Source organism: Balaenoptera borealis, assembly GCF_965194805.1.
Source record: "Balaenoptera borealis genome assembly, chromosome: 16".
NCBI classification, from domain to species: domain Eukaryota; kingdom Metazoa; phylum Chordata; class Mammalia; order Artiodactyla; family Balaenopteridae; genus Balaenoptera; species Balaenoptera borealis.
The window spans coordinates 18995636-19009284 of record NC_138872.1 but is presented as its reverse complement, the minus strand read 5'-3'; the positions used below and the strand labels follow the sequence as shown (position 1 = coordinate 19009284).

Genomic DNA, 13649 nt, shown 5'->3' with positions numbered 1-13649 from the left:
GGGACAGGGCAGCAGGCTGTGCCGGCACCAAGGGCGCAGGCCGGAACTGCTGCATGCAGTCAAGTGTGGAAGGGAGGGACCTCCCTGGTGGCGCAGTGGTTAAGAATCCGCCTGCCAATGCAGGGGACACGGGCTCTATCCCTGGCCCGGGAAGATCCCACATGCCGCAGAGCAACTAAGCCTGTGAGCCACAACTACTGAGCCCGCGTGCCTAAAGCCCGTGCTCTGTAACAAGAGAAGCCACCACAATGAGAAGCCTGCGCACCTCAATGAAGAGTCGCCCCCGCTCGCCACAACTACAGAAAGCCCGCGCGCAGCAATGAAGACCCAATGCAGCCAAAAAAAAAAAAGGAAAAAAAAAAAAAAAAAAGGATGGAAGGGAGTGGAAAGTGTCCGGGAGGATTAGGAGGAGAACAGGGAGCCTCAGTGACTTTTGAGGGGCTCCAGGAGGGCTCCAGTTTTCCAGCTTGGGGACCTTTTTTGCTGTGACAGGGAAAGAGAGGAGACAAAAGTGTGGAGGGCGGTCACATTGACTTGGAGGTGCCTGCAGGTGCCCTGGAGGAGCTGGGTGTCCTGTTTGTCCATTGCTCCTTCCCAGCTGAGGTGGGGGGCTGTGTGCTTCTAGGGAAAGATCAGAGCCCCCCCATACACACCATCCCACATGGATGGTGGCCAATTAGTGGTCCTGGGGACCTCATGCCTCCCAGATATTGGGGGGGAGGGCACCAGGTCAGAGGTCGTGAGGGTTCTTTCTACCTGGGCAGCTGGCTGAGGCCCCGAGCCGCCCTTTGTTCCACTGAGCTGGCACCTCCCAGGCAACTGCTCTACCACCACCCACCCTTTCTGCTTCGGGTCACTGTGTCCCCATCCTTTCCCCTCTCCCCCCATCTCCCCCCGAGTCTCTCCCTCCCTCTCTCCTCCCCAAACTTCCTTCTCCTTTTCCCATAATAAGGAAGAGCCATGATTGCCCATCATATCCAGAACCCAAATTGTCAGCAACAGAAAAAGTGGTTTCCCCCACTTGGAGGGCTCATACTTTAGACACCCAAGGTCCAGGAGGAGGTAGGAGATGGCTACACTCTGTCCTGGGGAGGGGCACCCTCCCTGGAAGGGGCTGATGGCTCCTAATACAGGGGGAAATGAAGACTCCCACCGGCCATGAAAAAGTTTTCATAACAAAAACAAATTGAAGGTTCATAACCTGCCTGATCTGGTTTGTCCGAAACTGGAGAGAAGTTAACTATTGGCAAAAGTTAAGACCATGGGAATGAAGAGATCCCTCTCCAAGGGAGTCTGTGTGGTGTGAAAAGAAAGCTGGGACGTTTAAGGTAAAAACCGAGGAACAAGAGTCAGTGAAGGAGATAAGAAAGATGAGGGCAGAGGAGCAGAAGGGACTTGGGAGTGGGGAGTGGGGAGAGATGCCAGCTGAGACCAGGAGGGGAGACATCTTCAGAAGGAGACTCAGAATAGCAACAGGTGAGGGCTTGGCTTTCCTGACCAAATGAGAGGGCAGTGGGGCCCTTGGCCTGGACCAAGCTGGGCTGAAACAGAATGAAGGGGTGAGGAGTGGAGACGGTGCCTGTGGGGGAAGGAGGGTGCGGGGAGGCAAAGGCAGATGGACGAGTGAGTCCAGAGAAGGTCCAGAGGCGGCTGGGGGTTCTGATCAGGAGCTAGGCATGTTTCTAGGTGAGGAGAAGGAGCCAGGGAGAGGGAGAGGTTGGAGGCCCAGAGAAAGGGAAGCAAGGTCCCCAAAGGGACAGGAGCCAGGCCCAAGGGAAGAGGATGGAAGAGGAGGAGGACCAGGAAGGTGCGGGAAGCAGGGTACCTGCACGTGCAACGGGGAGAGGCGGAGGGGCTCCTTGTGCTAAATGGCAGGTGAGGTTCTCCCCCTGGATTTGGGGTGAGGATGGAGGGATGTTTAGACGGGGCCAAGGAGAAGTGCAGGCTTGAGGAAGGGCAGCAAGGAAAGGGCCCTGGCGAGTCTGGATCACAGGGTGTGCAGTGGCCGCCAGGCCCCAGTGACTTTCCACCAACCACAGCCCTCCACAGCTGGAGGGCGGGGCCCAAACCGAGGCTTATAGGGCTTATCCCGGGCTGTGTGTGCAGATCTGGGGAGGGGGGACCTGAGGGCCTAAAGGTTGGGTGCTCCCTCACCCAGGTTCCCAGAGGAAAACAAACTTAGAATCAGCAGAAACATGACAGCGCCTTCAAAAAGTACCTGAAACCAGGTGTGTAAATTATTAAACACGGCTTTGCTATACGTTTTGTGGCAATGTAAAAAAAAAAACAAAAAACCCCACAGGTTTTCAACTTGAAAGAAAAGAAAAAACAAAGGAAAATAAGAACGTTTGGCAACAACCCAACTGGTGCTGGCATTTCCGTGGCCCTTCCTACCTGGCTGGTGTCATCAACCTACCCACCCGCCTGGCCTGTCTATCTCTGTGCTTGCAAACATGTTTCATTCTTCTTCAGTTTTTGACATCTTAACCAACGTTGGCTGTGGTTCCTTTCTTGGTAATTGTGATTATTTTAAGGGCAGTCTGTTGTCATTTTCCACCAAGGATCTAGAGGCTATCCAGGGAGTTAAGTGATGGTACAGAGTTTTCCAGAATCATTAACACCTAGCACCAAAATCGAGTGATTGATACCATTCCAAGCCAAGTGTCACTTACTTAGTGAATGAAGGTAAACACTGGTTAATATAGCCTGTCAAAAAAATCCACAAGTTTTGTGCAAACTTCAGGATTTTTAAATCTTGGAAATCAGAAAGATTTAGCATTTTGTGTTTGCCAGTTTTCTGCCATAAAAAAGTCAATCTTGAAGAAGCTAAAATGTTTACCAGGAAAAGACTGTGCCTTGTCTTTTTCTGACGGTGTATTTTTGGAGTTCTTGGAGATCAGAATAAGAACTAAAGGAGAAGAAATCTTTTGATCAGTGAGGAGGAGTGCCAGTCTCTACAAAAGTGTGCAAATTCTAAATAAACTGCTGGGAAAATTAAAAACTGAAATGGTACAGGGTTTGTGACAATCAAATTTTCCCAGCTTAAAAAAAAATGAGTATTGAACCCTGGAGTGGGTCCATGGAGAGTCTTTGTCTTAGTCTCTCTCTTGTAGTGTGTGTTTAGAAGTTTCCATAATAAAAGATTTTTTTTTTTAATTAAAAAAAAAGGAACAGATGGAACAACTGACAATAGGTGCTGGTCTTTCCTCTTTTGCTTTCTCATTTTGGAAGCTTTACTGTATGTTGCCTTCCACGGTGCTGACCCTTCCTTTTCTGGTTTTCATAAAATACAAACAAACCAACCAACAAAAAAACCACTTTCTATTATATGTCAACAAAGTACCAATCAATTCCTCCCACCCAGGGTCTCTTTTTTCCTTCTTCCTTCTCCCCCACCCAATAAGAAATATTTTAAATGCTTTTGCTGGCCCTTTCCCCCCTCCTCAACTCCTACCTTTTGTCAAGATAATTCAGCACTTTCAGTTGTAGGTTAGCAATGGGTCTTATCGCATCTCTCTTCTGTTTTGTTTTGTTTTGTTTTTTAATTTATTTAGTGCTTATATTACAAATTCCATCTCATCTGTCATTATCCATTTGGAGCTAACTATACATAAATTGGTAGGTTCTCAGCTACCATGGATGGCTTCCTCTTTTCTTCACCTCGTCTCCAAACTGACTCTTTTATTACCTGATTAGATTTTTTTGTCAGGCATTTTCCACGGGGTCCAGGGAGAGTCTCTGGACCTTTGAGCTTCTTCTATCCCAGGTATGTAAAGGGCACCTTGGCTGGCACAGGATGCTTTTCTCTTTTCTAACTTTAAAAATGTGTGGTTTCAGGCCGATTCTCTTAACTTGTTCTCTCATTCGGGAAGCTCATAAGAGTTTTCCCTTTAATCATGGAATTCAGGAATCTTCCCAGGCTATGCCTAGATGTCTGATTTTTTCCATCATTCCTGCCTGGAACTCCACGAGCCCTTTCAAACCCAAGTCTGTCTTCAAACCACGGAAAAATTTCTTTCTCGTTTTAAAATTATGGTTTCTCCTCCATGTGTTGCTTTTTTCCTTCTAGGCTTTGTATTATTCCCATATGATGTCTCCTGGGTCTCTCTCCTCCTAGGCTCTGGGTTTTCCCTGCATGATTTGTTTGCTATTTTTGCTTTGTGTTCTGCATTCTCTCTTCCATTTGGTTTCCCAGGTCTTCATCCTCTCCTCCAACTCGTCTTAAATTTAAAATCATGTTTCCTACTTCAAGAAAGTATTTTCTTTCACATCTGATTTTTTTTAATGCTCTTATTGTTTTTTCTTTTTCATGTTGTTGTGCAGGTTGTGGTTTGACTCCTGTGATTCTGAGCAAATTGCAGCCTCTTACTCCTGGCTGTTGGTTTCCTTCGGGTGCCTATTTTCCCTTTGTATTTGTTTTTTTCCCCAAACTTCAATATAAATTTTTTTAAGTTCCACATTTTCCCCAGCTTTACTGAGATATAACTGACAGATAGAAACTGTATATACTTAAGGTATACAGCGTGGCATCTTGATGCATGTATACACTGTAAAATGATTACCACAATCAAGCTAATTAACACATGCATCACCTCATACAGTTTTTTTGGTGGTGGTGAGAACACTTAAGGGCAACTCTCTTAGTGAATTTCAAGTATATAATACAGATTATTCATGATAGTCACACACTGTCATTCGATCTCCAGAACTGATTCATCCTGTATAACTGAAACTTTGCACCCCTCCACCAACATCTCCCGCCTTGCCCCCCAGCCCATGGCAACCACCATTCCATTCTCTGCTTTACTGAGTTCAACATTTTTAGATTCCACATATAAGTGAGATCATACTGTATTTGTCCTTCTCTGTCTGGCTCGTGTCACTTAGCATAATACCCACCAGGTTCAGCCAAATCTCAAATGGCAGGATTTCCTTCTTTTTAAAGGCTGAATAATATTCCATGGTATGAACAGACCGCATTTTCTTTATCCATTCATCTGAAATGATCCCAAGCATCTTTTCTGACCACAATGGAATGAAACTAGAAATCAGTAACAGTAAGAAAACAAAAATTCACTAATACGTGGAAACCAAACAACACACTCTTGAACAACTATTGGGTCAAACAGGAAATCAAAAGGGAATTTAAAAAAATATCTTGAGACAAACAAAAATGAAAACACAACATACCAAAACATACGGGATGCTGCAATGCAGTACCAAGAGGGAAGTTTATCCCCTTGCCTTGTTGCAGCTCTAATCACCCCCAGGGCTCAGGTCCGACAGATAGGCTGGCTGTGCCTTGTGGTGCCCCAGCAGGGAGTGCTCTGTGTCCCCAGGGACAGGGAGGGATTCCTCAGGTCCTCCCAGGAGCACCCAAAGCTGCTGGCCCCGGCTCTCTGGTGGATCCAAGCCCTCTCCTGGAACCAAGCAGACCTGATTCTCACCCAAGGCTGTCTCTGCTGCGGGTCCCTACCGTCCAGCCTGCAGGGCGCCAGCCCTCTTGGCCAGGCCTGGCTGCTGACTGACCTTGAGCTCTGCTGTAGTAGCACTTTTGGAGTTGGGAAGGAGGGCAGTCCTAATCCAGGAGGTTTAATTAAAGAGAGGTTCTCAAAAAAAAAAAAAAAAAAAAGAGAGGTTCTCAGGTTTCATGGCTGTCGAAGAGATGACTGGGATCGATCATCTTGTGCAGCGTTATAAAAATATATCAGAAAAAGGAAAAGCAACCAAATGGAATTGACTTGAATAAAATGCACTACTAGGTCTATGAGAGGACATCTGAGTGTGTGGATACTGAGTGGTATGGAAATGAGACAGGCTGGGACCTGGGACCCTTTGCCGGCACGTGGGCCCCTTTGCTGCAGTGCTTGCACCTGGACACATCTCTCCTCCAGCAACAAAATACAAAGAAGCTGTACGGGACTAAAAATAACTGCGTGCATGAGCAGTTGGGCCAAATTCTGGATCTGAAAGATACAAAGAGACCAAACAACCCAACTGCCACTTTTGAAGAGCCTGGAGCAAAAGCAGGGTACTGCGCATGCCCCCTGCACACGCCACCCTCTAAGGGGTGGGCAAAACACCGAAGCCACCCCTCTGGCCCGACCCCTGGACACACCCCTACCCTCACCCCATATAAGAAATAAGCTTGCCTCCCCTCAGGAGGAGAACAAGCAAGGGAACCTGTTGCTTGCTCTCCCATCTGCTGCAGCAGGGGCCCCAACAAAGCCTTGCCTGAACTTCTTGTCTGGCCTCTAGTCAATTTCTATTGATTGGGGAAGGCCAAGAACCCTGGTCGGTAGCAGAAAGTTTGGGGTTTTTCTGTACATCTTTGGGGTCTGGTGATAGTGAAGTTTTGTGAGGAAAGGAAAGGCTGTCAGATGCTCTCAGTTCTGTTTTTGGCATAGCATGATGTACCTACCAAAAGAGTTTTGCAAACCTTTGGAAGTGGGGTGCTCATGAAACGTGCAGGAGGAAGGGGATTTCTTTAACACACCTGCAGCGGTGATGGGTGACGGACAACGCTGAGATCCCATGAGGGCGTGGGAAGTTGTGGTAAATGACCCTTCTCATCCTGCAGGTAATCAGTGGGTCCAATTGATAGCCCTGTTTCCAAATCCGAATGTATCTTTTTTATTTTAAATTCCTTTACCACATGGTAAGCGTCCCAGGAATTTTTTCTCAAGAGCTTCAAAGTGAAACTATAGATATTTTCTTTGTCTTTAAAAGCCAGAAAAGATCATCTGAGAGGAATTATGAACATTTCAAAACCGCTTGGGGCAGAGTGGATAAATTATGCCAAAAAAATAATTCCTAAGGACTTTAAAGTTGAAAAATAAATTTTTTTTCAGGAGGAAAAAGAACTTCGGAAATAAAATAAAATGACAGCCATTTGGATTATGTATTTCTCCTGCTGGGTCAGAAGGAAAATATTCAATTAAAATCTATTATAAAAGATGGGTTTCTAGATTATCAGATTTAAACTTCCACTTCCCTAGAAAAAATCATGACCAAGTGAAACAAATTTTTGAACTGCCCCATTCAGACAGAACAAAATAAGAAATAGAAATGGCCAAACATGTGTAAGACTTGCGCAGACTGGAAGCACTTTTTGGATCCCAGAATTCAGAGTGTGTTTTATGAAACTCTGAAAGCATCACTTCAGTGGTGATTGCATCAGCCTAATCGATCTCAGCAGCTTGTTGATTTGACATTGACATGGTCTTCACCACCCTGCTCCTGGGTCTCAGCTATTATATGTGTCAGTGCAAGAAGCTCATTTTCTACCCTTTGTGGCCTAGAAATCTACTTTTGCTGCCCTATCATGGGAGAGTTCTGGCTCTGACGGCTGCTGAGTGGGACAAATCACAACAGGGAACACTTCCTGAGTCCTTACTCTTTCCAGCCACTGGGAACACCCTGAGCTCATTAGTTCATTCAGTCTTCAAGCAACCCTTAGGGATGGGATCATTAGCCTCATTTCTTGGGTGAGTAAAGTGAGGCTCAGTGATTTGCCCAAGGTCACACAGCAAGTAAGACTCAAACCCGAAGCCCCCGACACCAAAACCAGTGTCATTAACCAAACAGGTAAACTGCATTCACTGAGATAAAAATGATGCACCACTTCTTTAATCTCATCTTTTCACTTCAGGATGTATAATGTGTTTTATATACATTTCAGGATGATTAGACTTTCGCATATAGTTCTAAAGCTCCCTGCTGAGTAGGGCTAGCTGTGGAATGTCTTCTCTGTTGCTGGGATGACATATAGAACATACAATAGAGAGAAACGTTATAAAATGATTCTTCTGTCATTAAAAAATAAATTGCCCTGGCTAAACAAACTAGAATGTTTATATAATGGAATACTACTCAGCAACGAAAAGGAAAACAGTACTGACTCATGTAGCAATATACATGAATCCCAAAGGCCTTATGCTGGGTAAAATAAGGCAGACACAAAAGAATACATAGTGTATGAAATTCTAGAGAAGGCAAAGCTGATGTATTAGCTTGCTAGGACTGCCACAGGCTAGGAGGCTTAAACAACAGAAATTTATTTTCTTACAGTTCTGGAGGCTAGAAGTCCAAGATCAAGGTTTGGGCAGGGTTGGTTCCTTCTGAGGCCTCTCCTTGGCTTGTAGATGGCCATCTTCTCCCTGTGTCCTCATGTAGTCTTTCTTCCGTTCATGTGCGTATGTGTGTCTTGATCTCTTCTTCTAAGGACACCAGTTATACTGGATCAGGGCCCACCCATATGACCTCATTTTACCTTCATCACCTCCTGAAAGGTCCTACCTCCAAATACAGCCACATTCTGAGGTCCTGGGGCTAGGGCTTCAACATATTAATTTTGGGAAAACACAGTTCAGCCCATAACACCTAATCTACGGTGAGAATAACCTGCATAGTGGTTGCCTCTGGGAGGAGTGACGCATGGGGCTTGACTGGGAAGGGCCATGGTGAACATTCTGGGGCTGATGGTGAATTGTCTATGGTAATAGGGGTTTGGGTCACAGGTATTTGCCTTTGTCAGACTTGCTGGAATCTTACACTTCAGACTTGTTCATTTCATTGAATGTCAATTTCACCTCAAAGAAAACCAAAAACAAAGATTGATCTCTAGTTAATGATACTCAAGCATAGTGTTTAGGGGACTAGTATAGTGGTACCTGCAGATTGCTTTTCAATTGACTGATGAGTGAATAGATGGAAAGATACAGCAGTGTGTTAACAACTGCAGAATCTAGGTGGTGGTTTCACGTGGGTGTTCATTGTCCAGTTCTTTCAACTTTTCTGTATGTTTGAAATTTTTCATCACAAAATATTGGGGAAAAGTATTAAAAAAGTAAAATTTCCACTTGAAAATATTAGCCAGACATTTCTCATAAAGCATCCTCATTGCTAGATCAAGGTCCACTCATAGAGGGAACTACCACAACCCCATGCCATCATTTGTGGATGAATGCCCCCTCAATATTTTAGCCCCAGTCCACCTGGTCCAAGGAGGAAGGGGAGGAAGACAATCCAGGGAGAGGCCTGAAGGTGCTAGGGAGTTCCGGGGACTAGCTTAGGTGTTCAGGCTCCGCATCCAAGGAAGCAGAGGTGCAGAGTTGTTAAAGCATGACTGTTTAGCACCCAGGGCAGTCCATGATCTGTTTTCTTGAGCCATCATGGAGAAATTAGGCTCAGTGTGGGTGTTAGGGTGGGCATGTGAATGATATGGAGTTAGCAGCACATAGTAGGTACACAAGTGCTGAATAAATATTTGAATGAAATTGGAAAGAAGCATTCCAAGGCCGTAGCCCTCAGGAGATGGTGAAGCTGCCAGGCCGGTGGGGGGGAGTCTGTCCCCGCCTCTTCCCCGGGCCCACCTCTGGTCTGGCCTGAGATACCTTGAGAAACGGGCCCAGGAGGAGCCGCCTGGCCGGTAGGTTCCTGGACAGCCAGGGAGAGGGCTCCTTGCCACATTCTTAGGAGAGAGCACATCCAAAACAATTTCTTTTTCTAAAAGCTCGGCGTTAACGGGTTCCAGATGTCTGTTTGTTATATAATGGGGTTTGTTTTAATAGCATCAACTTCCAGATGTGCAGCCTGGAATCAAGAAGCCCATTGGCCCCCGGAGGACACTGAGAGCCAAGCGGAGAGCTGCCCGGGGGAGAGAGGCAGACGTACGTGCGGGACCAGGCATGGGAGAGGAGCTGGCGGTGCCTCCCGCTGTCCACTGGGCCACTCACCTGCCTGGCAGCTGTGCCCCGACTGAGGGTGGGGTGGGGAGCGTGGTCCAGCCTCCTACTGGTCAGCCCTGACTCTGAAGAGGGGCCCCCGGGGGACAGTCACAGAAAGGCGGCCTGCGGGGGCATGTGCTTGGGAATCCGAGTCGCACCAGTGCTGCCGGGTGACCTTGGTTACGACTCTCGGCCTTGCTTAGCCTCACTGTCCGCGGAGGTGAAGTTGATTAACACCGTCCCATCATGAGGGGTCATTGTGGAGACTGAAGCAAGGTGAGGGGCACAGAGGGGGTGCTGGGAAGCCTTGGACCTTCCCACTTGGTCAGAGTGGAAGGGCTGGGCCCTGTGACCCAGCGCCCCTCCTCCCCCCACTCCCCCCACCCAACCAGCAAGCCCTTGGGCAGCACAGGCGACATTTTCCCTGGAACACTGGAAAAGTGCCATCCATGAAGCGCTCCCCACTTCCCCTGGCAGCTTGTTCCTCGTTCCGTGGCCCTGCAGCTCCAACAGACAGAACATTCTTCCTTTTGTAGAGCCAAAGGCGGCCTCTGTGTGACCCCCAGAGGTCCGAGGTCCATCCCTGGAGCCCTGCCGAGCATGTCTACTCCCTCTTCTACCTGAGGGCCCTCGGGTGCCAGAGGAAAGTGACCAAGCCCCCCAAGTCCTCTTGCTCTCAGGGGGTGGCAGCTATAGCACCCCGTGGATGAAGATTAAGGTGCCCTGAGGAGGGATGTTCAAGATCCTGAACAAGAAATATCAGAGAACCTGAATGTAGTCCCAGGAGACAGTCATGCCCTTACTCATGACAGGAACATTCAGTCCCTCAAAGAAGATAACCAGCCCCAGATTAACCCATAAAAATAATGCAAGTCCAACAAATTTTCGATCAAATGGGGGAGGTTTACAATATAAAGTTGACATGGAAAATAAGTGTAGAATAGCTATTGTTATGGACTGAATGTCTGTGTCTCCTCACCCCAAATTCATGTATTGAAACCTTACCCCCAGTGTAATGGCATGAGGAGGCAGGGACTTTGGGAGATAATTGTAACAGAGGTCAGAGCCCTCATGAATGGGATTAGTGCCCTCATGGAAGGGACCCCAGAGAGCTCCTTTGCTCCTTTTCTGCATCATGAGGACACAGTGAGAAGCTGGCAGACTGCCTGTCCAGAAGAGGGGCCTCACCAGAACCCGATCATGCTAGCACCCTGATCTCAGACTTCCGGCATCCAGATCCAAGAGAAATAAATGTCTGCTGCTTGAGCCACCCCGTCTATGGTACTTTGTTAGGGCAGCCAGAACGGACCAAGACAATCATGACATCCCTGTATGTGAAGATCAGTAAGGGAGGCCTTACCCTCCCAGCTGTTAAAACATATGGTGAAACTCTAATACCTTAAACAGTATGGTACCAGCACCAGAAGAGCAAAGAGATAAATGGCAGGGAAAATTGAAAGTCCAGAAATAGACCCATCCACAAATGAACACAGAGTGTGGTAAAGAAATGCATTTCAAACTAAAGCAAATAGGAAATGTAGCTGGTTACCTTTGGGGCAAGGGACTTGGTGTGAGAGGATAGTGAGTGAGAGAGGTGTTTTTTTTTTTTTGGCCATGCTGCGAGGCTTGCGGGATCTTAGTTCCCCACCAGGGATTGAACCCGGGCCCTCGGCAGTGAAAGCACGGAGTCCTAACCACTGGACCACCAGGGAATTCCCTGATTTTTCATTTTGTATCTTTCAGGATGGCTTGACTTTTCCAACCCTATTATGTATTATTCTTTTTTTTTAATGTCAGCATAATTTTATGTCAGTATATGTTATCTAGAGATTTTGATTCCTCTTGGGTTTTCTCCTTTGTACTTCTCTGTTTAAAGGGAAATCTAATAAGTGTTATAAAACTAATAATAAAATGATATATAACAAACTGTTGAGCCCAGGGGAGGGCTCTCACCTTTTATGTCATACACGTCCATGACATTTGGACTACTCTGCCTCCTCCTACTCCTCTTTTTAAAATTACAAAAAAATTTTTTTTAATTTTTAGATTGCAAGTATGACTTTCAAAATCAAGAAGAGAGGAAATGAATTTTGAACAAAATAAACAAACCAGTGCAGAAATGATGGATTACTCACTAAACGGGACTGGACAACTGGCTCACAATTTGGAAAAAATAAAGTTAGATCCCTACCTTACACCAAAATAAACCTCAGATGGCTTAAAGATTTAAATGTTGGAAGTTAAACCAGAAAAGAATCCTAATCCGTATACAATTTTAGGATAGGCAATAATTTTCTAAGACAACGTCAAATGAACAGATTCATGAATATGACAACAAAAATATGTCAGGTTTCTTTCCATCAAAACAAAATCAAGGTCAAACTGCAAAGAAAAACAAAAAACAAGATAGCTATGTAACAAAGAATCAAGAATTTCAATATATAAAGAGCTCTTACAAAAATTCCCGCCCATAATTTTTTTTTTTTTTTTTTTTTAATCTAAGCCAAGAATAGAGGGAATCTGACCACAGCAAAACCTGAGTTTCCTAGGGCAGGTTGGAGGTGGGGACGGCAAGGCTGAGCCAGAGGGTTCCTTCTGATGGGAACAGGGAGAGCTCAGCGGAGCAGCTCTGGGGCCAGGTTGGGTGCCCTCCATGTGGCAGGGGTTCCCTGCTCTCCCTGTCATCCACAGTCCTATCTGGCTCCAGCTTCTTCTCCAGCCCAGCCTGACACACACCTGCCCCACCCAGCACATCTAACATTTCCCCGTTCCTTCACACACATCAGGCACTTCCCATTTCCATGACTTTTGCAAATGCTGGTGCCTCTGTCTGGATCACCCCTCTCTCATCTCTATCGGAAAAATACACCCAACTGCTCCTTGAAGTCTCAGATCAATGTCCCCGGTTCTGCATAATCATCTTTGATCCACCCAGCCTCCCAGGGGTCTCCCTTCAGGCTCCTGCAGCACCAGCCCATCATTCCATCCACTTAATTGCACTTTTCTGCTTACCTGTCCTGGTCCCCTGCTAGATGACAGGGGCCCCTCTAGACAGGGGTCTCCCTGGGCTCCCGCTCCCCGACTCCGGGTCTGCGTGGGGCAAGTGTTCAACTAATACTGCATGAACAGATGAATCAATCGTACCTCGGGTACAGAGCAGAGCACTTGACCTGACACGCCCCACGCTAGGTTAGTTGAGCTTCAGGGTAAGTCATTTCCTAAAACAGAACAATTTTATTAACAATAGGGACACAGATTCATTGACTATTATGTAATTATACACAATTACATAACACATTAAAAATACATTGAAAGAGAAGTGCCTAGTTACAGTTAGAGCAAAAGAAAGACACCCACCAAGGGGCAGTGGTAGCTGAACGCACTTGAACTACTGAAAGCCATTGCTGAGTCCGACAATCATGGCTTCATACCAGATCTATGCCAGGCTCCCCCTTGCCCCTGAGATACTCATGGTCTCGGGGCAGGGTGGCTGAGGGGAGAGAAAGAGCTATGATAGTGACATGCCCAAGTTTTGTGGTGTCACAGGAAGGAAGTGCTGTCTGTGTGCGTAGGATGATTACAGCTCTCAGGGTAGACATGGGGGACCGTGTGACGCTCAAGGCCCCCAACAGCGTGCGCTATGGTAATGGTACTGGGACGTGAGCCCACAAGGGTGGAGGTTTTTGTCTATTTGTCCACTGCTGAATGTCGAGCATCTGGAACACCATCTGGCGCATAGTAGACCTTCAGTAAATATCTGTTGACTGAATGACTGGAGATAGTCCCAGCACAGTGTCTGGAGATGGTGCTGAAGTCACCTCTGGGTCTCCCTCTGCTGAATCCTGAGTTAGATCACAGGGCTGTTTTTGCTGGAGGCTCAGCCTGCAGAGAACCCAGCTCGGAGGGAGCAGGGGGCAGGCT

At 46.7% G+C, this 13649-nt stretch overlaps 1 protein-coding gene across 1 annotated transcript in view; it reads right to left on the bottom strand.

Annotated features, from left to right (window-relative positions):
- Nucleotides 1-13649, bottom strand: part of EMILIN3 (elastin microfibril interfacer 3) — a 29630-nt gene that overhangs the window by 12316 nt on the left and 3665 nt on the right. Inside the window, exon 3 of the mRNA XM_082359473.1 lies at nt 12873-12946. The gene's annotated coding sequence lies outside the window, so the exon portion shown is untranslated. The remainder of the gene's footprint in view (nt 1-12872; nt 12947-13649) is intronic.